Genomic DNA, 9,737 nt, shown 5'->3' on the forward strand with positions numbered 1-9,737 from the left:
TTAGAGATTGACTTTATTATCTGCCGTAGCTCCATGCCATGCCCAGTTTCCAGGGGCCCGGGATGTAAGCACGTAGCACAGGCCGATTCGCCGTTGTACGTATTTTGATTTAGTCATAACCTCAGGAATTGCCTTTTAACAACAACTACAAAAAAAAGTGAGGGTCATCCACTTCTAATGCTGGAAACCCTGTGATAATCTGTTCCATGCATTCAAATGAAAATATGACTTCTTGGCAGAGAATAGCATTATAATGTAAAATCCCATATGCTGTTATACAGTATGTTGCAATCTGTTTTACGGCTGCCTCTATTCTAACGAGTGAATACTGCCAATAAAGCAATTGAAGATAACACTAATTGCTTATTTCTGTGATCCATAATTTTTATGGCTGCCTTATAGCTCTTTAGTCAAATAGATGCTTTTTGGCCTTTAAGATCTAGAACTCGTGTTCTGTAGCAATTGAAACTGGAAATGTACATGCTGGCCTGAGAGGCTTTTCTGTACTTGATGAGTAGGAGGCAGCAGAAAAATAATGGAAAGATGAGGAAGAAAACGAAGTCTTAAGTCGGCTCTAACCGGTAACCCCTAGATTTTATCGATATTCAGGTAACTTTAAAGAGACACGTAAATACATGGCTGTGGATGACACTAAATGACGTCGTCAGGTGTTGTTAGGCCTCGTGCCTTCTGGGGCCTGGTGGACACAAAGGGGACCGTGGAAGACGCCGTGGTTGTGTGAACACAGCTGGCTGGAGATAAGGCTCTGTGTTCGATCCCGGGTTTCCCACGTATTGGCAATATGACTGTGTGATCTCGAGACAGTGATTCAACTTTTCTGAGTTTAGGCTGAAACGCTGTGATGACTAAGAGGATGGGAACACACTGCTGACTGGAAAGTACTCTCCTCACATTAGGGATTGTGCTGGATCCCTTTTGGGGCCATGGTGACATGCTTGTTCGTGAATATGCGTATAGAAATCACAAGCTATGCAGCATTTGTCCAAGAATGTATCCAGCTCTTGGCTATTATTCAGAGTGGAGTCTGGGGACCGGGAGCCCTGGCCTCACCTGGGAGTTTGGTTAGAAATGCACAATCACTGGCCCCACCCCAGGCTGCTGATGAGACTCTTCCCTTTATTAGAATCCTGAGGTGGGACGCCTGGGTGGCTCAGTTGGTTAAGCGACTGCCTTCGGCTCAGGTCATGATCCTGGAGTCCCTGGATCGAGTCCCACATCGGGCTCCCTGCTCAGCGGGGAGTCTGCTTCTCCCTCTGACCCTCCCCCCCTCTCATGTGCTCTCTCTCATTCTCTCTCTCAAATAAATAAATAAAACCTTTAAAAAAAAAAAAAGAATCCTGAGGTGATTAGTATGCACACTGAAGACTGAGAAACCCCGATATAGTCGAACTTACCTCATGGATGAGTAAGTTGAGATTCAGCAAGGTGAAGTGATTCATAAGAGGTCACGTAGTACGTTCAGAGCTAAGCCAGGATGAGAGAGCCCAGGGCTTCGGACTCTTGTTTAATCCATGCTGCCTCCCCCTTAAAATAGGGAATGTTTAATTTTATTGTGTGACAGATTTCAGATTAACCACATAGGCTCAAAAGTGGGCAACGTATTTGCAGCTTAAAATAATGTAAGTCAGAAAAGCCATCTGTTTCTGCTTTACTTGGTCAGATAGTGAAAATAAAAATCAAAGCAAACAATAGGCTGTATTACTGAGCTTAAATTATATATGAAGAGTGTCTAGGATACTCAAAGATTTCTACTCATGAAGTTCTGTAGACATGTTCTCAAATTCTCAAATTGAAGCATTTAAGAATATGCTCTGAAATTCAGACAAAGTACACGTGCAAAGGTCACAGGGCCCTAGTATTCCATTTTTCTCTTTGTACCCAACTTTCTAGCTAGTATAATCTCTGGCAGTGTTTTTTTACATATATTACAAGCTGAGCACTGCAAACCAATATAACTTACTTATTATCCCATTTAATCTTCACTACGAATCTGTGGGGTACTACTATTATCCTCATTTTATAAATGAAATGATGAACCTCAGGAAAAGAACTTGTCCAAGGACACACAGCCAGCAAGATGAAACTGATTGAAGAATGAGGAGTCTAAGTAGATCTTCCAAATTAATGCTGACTAGTGAGTCAGACTTTTTTTGAGTCCTAATTCCTTAAATTCTGATTTAATTAGATCTTTTCTCTATATGTGAATTTCTACCATAATTTCGTGCAGTGAGGCTGGGACAGAGTTGACCTTTTCTGCCTTTTGCACTGAGCACATGGATGGGTGAAACAGCCAGCGCCCCCCGTGTCTCAGGTCTGAGCCAGGGAAGGAAGGAGTCTTAAATGCCCCTGCTCTTCTCTCCGTGGTCAAAAACAGCCTCCCCCAAAATGCTGAGTCTAGGTTCTTGGTTCAACAGCTCTTATTCGCTAGTACTGAGACTGACAACAAATAAAGGCTGTAATAAAAATGCCAACGTACTTGCGAATATTCTTAATGAAATCAGCAGCGCAGGCTTTCACAGAGAAATGAATACTGAAGCAAGAAAGAGACAGAGCTGCCCCAAATGGTTCTAGATACAGTGGGAGCCTTGTGACCGAAGGTACAAAACTTAAGAGAACCACGTGTGGGAGAAAAGGAAGGAGCAAGAAGGGGAAAGGACTGATACTAGTAATTGCAGAGATAGTCTTAAGTAGTGATTAAGAAGCAAATGGCAAAGTGATTGATCTGGAAAAAGAAAGAAACACACACACACAAGCAAACTTAGGATGTTCACACTCATTTTATAGGACACATTCGGCTCCATGCTAATGTAGTCCATGTGTAGAATCTCTAAAAGCTGTACCTTGCCAAATGTTAACTGTTGGTATATGCTGAAACCTCATTATGAAAGGATGTGATCAGAAAAACGACTATTGCAACCAGCTGTAACCTATAGCATTCAAATAACTATCTTGGTATAAGAGACAAACACTGACTACTTAATTCCAACACTTGATAACACTACAGAGAAAAAAAAGACACTTGTCTTTCCCTTTATATGCAATTGTTATTTTCCTTTACATTAGATGATGAGATTCTACATTATCTGAGAGTTCTCCAGTTTGGCTACCTGATTTTTTATTTTTTAAATACTGGAGAAAGGGTCAATTTAAGTATCTCTAGCCTACCAACATGGTATCACAGTATTTATGATACCCTGTGATACTAATGAGATTTTTTTTCAAAGAAAAAGAGTAGATCATCTCTTGGATATATATTTAAAAAAAAGTAACCTATCACAAAACTGATTTCTTAGATGAAACTTCATGCAATATGCAACCTATCAAGATTATAGAAACAGAACGATCCCCTATTATTTCTTCTTTAAATCCTGGTTAATTTTTGAAACTTTCTGCTTTACCTTAGAAATGGGACTAGCATTGCCTTCTTGGGCTCTGATCAGCTTGATTTTTCAGCTACACCAAGGGGCTTTTATTTCACCTCTTTGTGAAATTGGCTGGTTTCCTAAAGTTATTCTTCTATTATAATTTAACACAGTAAGAAGAGAGTAGGAAAAAAAGAGAGATCTAATATGGTATTATTTTATGACTACATAAAACTCCATTGTCAGAATGGAAAATACAGGAAAGGCTCTACACACAGATGGCTAAAAAGTTAAAGCCGAGTAAATGATCAGAGAGAGAGAGAGAGAGAGAGAGAGAAAGAGAATCGTATCACAGTGTATGTTCCTCGGTATTATTTTGTATGCATGTCTTTGAATTTGAAATTCAAATAAGGCTTTTTATATATATATACATAATTGAAAACAATTTTTTGATAAACAAGCAGACCAGATATCCAAACAAGAAGACGCTGCTCTGCCCTTTTCCCATTTAATCACAGAAGTCCTTGTCTTACCTTATATTATAGGAATGGAATTGTAGGGATTAATATGAACAATCTTAACCCTTTTTAACTTACCGTCACGTAATGTTTTCGGCTTACATGCCACGAGAAATGTGGGCAGGGCGGGGTGGGTGGGGGATTGGAGGGGTGCAGAGGGGAGGAGGATGAGGGGAGAGGAATAATAGAAACCTTTTTAATATATTGATGCGAAATGAAAAGTAATTCAGAAATGCAATTTAGTGATGACCTCTCCTTTGGGTGGTTATAAAAAACAGCCTTGTTTTCTTTTATAAAGAAATGCTGGCATGCTTGACTTTAGTGAATCAAGAGAATTGTTTGCCAAATAACAGTGATGGTGTGTGTCCTTGTCAGAACACCTGCTGTATTCTCCCAGCAAACACTGGGGCCATGGCGTCTCTCCTCTCATGACACCTCATCAATCCGCTCCTATCAATGTCCCAGCCATGGAGGTGACTTCGAGTGTTCAGAAGCCTTAGAAAATGTCAACGTTTTGGGAGAAAAGGTCAGTCACAGCTTCCCCCCCACCTCCCCTGCCAAGCCACCGTGGGCCTGGCGTTCATTATCCTAATTAAATCCAGCAGCTGAACATCTTCTTATCTGTAGGGGAGGAGAGCAGGGGCATGATGCAATAGGATTGATTTGCATATCCAAAGTTAATTAGTGTGGAGGAGCAGGTGTACAGTAATAATAATTATCACACATGACAATCACCTGTGACCACTTCCCCGCGCCCCTTCCGGGATTCAGCACAGTGATTGCTGGCTGGTTTTTTTCTTGCTTGATACCCATCCTGAGCTGTTTATGTCCTTGTGCCTCTCTTCACAAACCTGCTGTGAGTAGCTCGTCTGTTCCTTAACAGGCGCTGTATTTTTCTCTAAAGGTATATTTTCCCCTGTTTCATTTGGAGGGAGAGACGACTGTAAGGCAGCTATTTTCAATTTTGTTTGCTGAAGTTGTCACATCCTGGTGGAGCCTGGGTATTTATTTTTAGATTACATGTAAGTGGATAAGGGGGAAAAAAAAAGTGCTCAGGATCATAATTTGAAAATCCCATTTTGCATCATTTGAACATTTATCTTGAGCATATGCTGGCGAATCAGTCTGATCCAAAATAAACTTATTAGACAGCAGACACATGAAACCAAGTGACAGTTTGATGTTTGCCACGAGACTGCCCATGCCGGTGTGAAGAGGGGCGGCGAGGCTCCATCCGCAGCCCTCAGCACCCCCAGGCCAGCAGGCTGTGGATGCTCGCTGGACACTGACCTGAAGAAATGGAGGAAGATTTGAGCGGGTTGTTTAGGGTCTGGCAGCATCTAGGGTAATCAAACAAACAAACATTAGCATGATATACCAGTAGGAAGACTTGAAATTGTAGCCTTGGAGGAAATTCAGTGCAGCTCACAGGATGGCTCTCAGGATGCCTTCATCACAGAAAGCTTAGATAGATTACACTCTTCGGATTTCGCTTGCACATAAATGTATAGGTTATGCTTGTTTAAAGTGTTTTCTCTGTCAAACGAGGGTAATTTTTTCAAATTAAGCCAAAAAGCATGCCCTGGAAATGGGATGTGCTTTTATAGAAATGAATTATTGCTGTGTGCTATACAGGAATTTAACACTCACAATGGTAGGCTAATAAGTAGGTAAGAACAGAATATTAAATACAAAGAAATTTTTCTGGGTGAAGGGGAGGCATTAATGTTAAATTAGCTATGAAACTGTGACTGTTTTTAATTTTTTTTTTTTTTCATTTTGACTTTTGTCTGTTTCACTTTTATTTGTCAGGGTACACTTTCGCCAATCAAGTCGAGTATAACAGGTGGGCCTCCCTTTCACACAGCTTTAATGATAAGTGACAGAGATGGAAAAAGGCACTCAACCGCCTGCAGAATGCATTAAAAATTCAAAACTTTACTTATCAGTCTTTTATTAAAACTTTCTGTAATTGTGCAAAATTATTTCCCCACTGGGTTAGCTTTCAATATGGAGTACAATTATATTTCTGACACGAAAATAATTGCAGTTAGGAAAAAAAAAAACTACAAGAAAAAAGAAGTATTTTTTAAAGTGAAATCCATCCATTTTTACATCCATGAAGAGGCATTACAGTGAAAAATTAAGCGATTACTAAAGTAAAGCTCCAGTTTTGAACATTCGACTTTCAGTACTAGGCAAGTCTAGTTTGTAGAAATGTAAAGGAATTATGACTGAGGGTTAAAGACTTTCTAGTCCTTGTCTGTTTACCAAGGAAATACTTTGGTGTATTGTATCTTTAATCTGTCAGTGTTAGTGTAGCTAAAATGGTGGATCTAAATTCTTTCCAACAGGATAAATATTAGCAATAGTAGCTGTGTTTCATGGAATTAGCTGTAGTTTTTTTCTATATGACTGATGTCTTCTTAGCTTATGATTTTTTTAATTAAGATTTATTTGAGAGAGAGAGAGAGAAAGCAAGCAAGCACAAGGTGGGGGGAGGGGCAGAGGGAGAAGCAGACTCCGTCATGAGCAGAAAGCCTAATGTGGGGCTCAATCCCAGGACCCCGAGATCACGACCTGAGCCAAAGGCAGACGCTTAACCAACTGAGCCAGCCAGGCGCCCCTTAGTTTATGACTTTTAATGCAAGTGTTGATCACTCTGGACAGGGGTCTCTGCTTCTACAGAGCAACATTTAAATAATTCCCAACTTCTACTTTGGTCATCTCCATCTCTTAATCTAAAATATTATCAGTCAAGTTTCTAGAAAAACAATTGCCATGTGTACATTCCCCTAAGATGTAGAGATCAACACGTTTTTGCTTGGGCATCTTTTATGTATAATTCACTATAGTTGGAACTCTGGGAAATATGGAGGCATGAGTTTCTATTTCAACTGGGGCTTTGGGAATCAGCTCAGATTTCCATGAAAGCTGATGCTTACTACCCTTTCTTCCTTTCCACCCTAATGAGACATTCTTGTTGAAGACCAGGAATACTCATTGTGTATTTATTAAGTATTCACATGATGTCAGGCAATGCCACTTCAATCTAAAGTTTTACAAGTCTTCCTCACAGCTTTGCTCCTGATATAAACATATATATACACTCATTTTTAATTTCTTTTTTTTGAACTTAATATACAGCATAAGTTATAGAAATTGGGAAACTAAAACTATTTATTTATTTATTTTCCTATTAGCGAGTATTTGTATTGTTGTGTGTATGTTTGTTTTTTTTTTTTTTTTTAATTGAAGGTCCCTTCCTGGTCCTGCTTCCACCAGTGGCAGCAGCCAGGGGAAAAGGGGAAGGGAACCAGGCAGCCCAAGGAAGGAGTCATCTCTACAGCTTTCCATTTATACACAGAACAAAACAGACAAGCACAGAGCCACTACTGTGGGAAGAAGTTGGCAGCATGGGAAAGGGGAGGTACAGGTGGGGTGTTAGGGTGTCATTAAAAATACAGCACCCCCAGAACTGAGGTGCCTGGGGGCAACTGGTCTACTTCAACCCAAGAGGAATCCGAAGATCAGAAGCAGTTTGACAAGAGAAAGGGCCAGGGTGTGGGGGGCTGTTTAGCAACTGGGGTGAAGGGATTGCCCTCCCCCTGCTGGGATCCCCCTAGCCCCTCCGGTCTGGCAGGAAGGGGAAAGTCTGCAGTCCCCAAGGTCAGGTCTGGGGCTGCTAGATGCTCTAGGCAGGGGGCTGGAGGGGTCTCACAAAGGCTTGCCCTCCAGGTAGGTGATGGCACGCCTGCCCCCCTTCAGCTACTCTGCTTAGGATACAGTGATCCTTACCTCGTCATAGTAGTTTGGTTATAATTCATGATTGATCCCTGTCAGCTTCTTCTTGATGGTGTCCTTAGAGCTGGCATAGATCGCTGTGCTCTTAAGGGGTTCAGACTCAGAAGATACAAACACCAGGTCCTCCTGCCTGTCTCGTCGGTCTTATAGATTGCATCAGAGGGGGCAGAGTGGCAGTCCTTATTTGGACTGTCTGGACAGGCGGCCCAGGTGTTGTCTTCTACAGTCTGGCCCAGATCACCCACCAGCATCTCCTTGCCCTGCTCCAGGATAATGTTCTTGTCCTTGCTCAGGCGGAAGAACACCGCCTTCTTGCACTTCTTCACCTCCTCTGGTGTTGACGACTTCCACACCTTCGTGTCATCCAGCACTTTGATGATGCTGTCAGAGACAGCCACACCAGAGGCCATGTTTCCGGACATGAAAGGAGAGAACAAGGAGAGACGGAAAAGACAAGAGACATTGCAGCTGCTGCCAGGATCTGACTGATGAAACCAGAACTTGAAATTCAAAATTTAAATTGTCCTTAACATGGAATATGTTTATACCTCTATCTCCTACGTAGCTGTTTTCATAATCCATTTGGGCACTTGCATCCTGTGGTGGTGGTCCTACTGTGCATGGGAGGTTTGGAAACTTTAATTATAGTCTCGGTTATACTACCGGCTAGTGTGTCCTCAAGTGAGTAATTTTAGTCTTTATCTGAGATGCTTTGTCTTATCTCTTCCTCCCTAATTTCTCTTTCTCCTAAATAATAAGCATTTATTGAAAGATCACTGTGGGCCAGGAACTTTTCTAAGCAATGTGTTAATCCACTGGATATTTATAACAACCTCATGAAGGAGGTACTATGATCACCCCCTCAGAGGGAATGTATTACTTAAGAAAGCTGGGAGAAGGTAGTCAAACTGGGTTCATAGGCACTGAGGATAGAGTGGAGAGGAGTCTGTGGCCACTGGGGACAGTCTTTGGACCACCGAGATGATTCATGAGATTTATGACTGCCAGTTGCCGGCTACTAACTTCCTGACCTTTAGCCCCAGAGGTCTCCAAAGCAAAACTTGCTCTTGAAAGTTTTGATTTGACATTTGATGGAGGAATGAATGTAATACTACTGAAGCTCTGTTCATAGAAGGGAGTTCTTGAGAGCAGAACAATTAGACATGGAGGTTTTCTACTCTGAGTTTAGATCTGGAGGCCCTACATAAAGCTCAGGTCCTGCAATTGTCTTGCCCAGTCAGATAAGTGTCAGCCCCACCTATTGCAAATTTTAGAGAATAATATGTCAACTTTGTAAAGAAAAAGAAACAGCAAGTTTACACAGACTTTAAATCACACTGAACACTTTGCAGTAAGTCTCACCAGGTAACAATACTGCTTTGCCACATGTCGTCTCCTTGACCTGCCAAGGTATAGAAAGCTTTGTAGAAATAATAACTAACAAAGACGGGCTGGGCAAGTGGGTGGTTGGAACATTAGCTCTTCAGAGCTCTTTCTGGCCTTGGTGTTGAGTCATTTGAGGCAGACACTGGGTCAGATTCTTGATTCTTGTGTGCCTGTTTGTCCCTTGGAATAAGGGGAAGAAAGGCAGTACTTGGCACCAAGACAAGGTTCACGAAGTGCCTTAAGTGCCTGAATTGAAAGGCTGTAACATCAAACAGAAGTGGATAACATTCTGTTTTTATGGATGGCATGAATAAGAAGCATAGGTGATCTGACTGAAAACAGCTCTGCGTAAGAGTTTTTTTTTTTTTTTTTTTTTTTCCAGAAATGGGGGATGATTGGCAGAGGCCAAGAAGGCAGAGATGTCATACACCTTGGCCCTGGCCACTGTCACTTGGCATCTAAGGGACAGCATTAGAGCTGGCCTCAGACCCTCACGGGCACAGAGGCATAAGAGGAGGGCAAGCAGAGGGATAGCTCCTTCTCCACTTTGGGAACCCTACGACATGCTGCGGAAAGAACAGACACCTCGGGGACCATTAATACGAATTTAGAGAATGCGTCACTTTGGGAGAGATGATAAAATGCG

At 41.7% G+C, this 9,737-nt stretch overlaps 1 pseudogene; it reads right to left on the reverse strand.

The window, feature by feature from the left end:
- Positions 1–8,115, reverse strand: LOC110590406 (annotated as a pseudogene).
- Between the last annotated feature and the right edge of the window lie 1,622 nt (positions 8,116–9,737).

This window comes from Neomonachus schauinslandi, chromosome 10 (assembly GCF_002201575.2).
Source record: "Neomonachus schauinslandi chromosome 10, ASM220157v2, whole genome shotgun sequence".
NCBI lineage: Eukaryota > Metazoa > Chordata > Mammalia > Carnivora > Phocidae > Neomonachus > Neomonachus schauinslandi.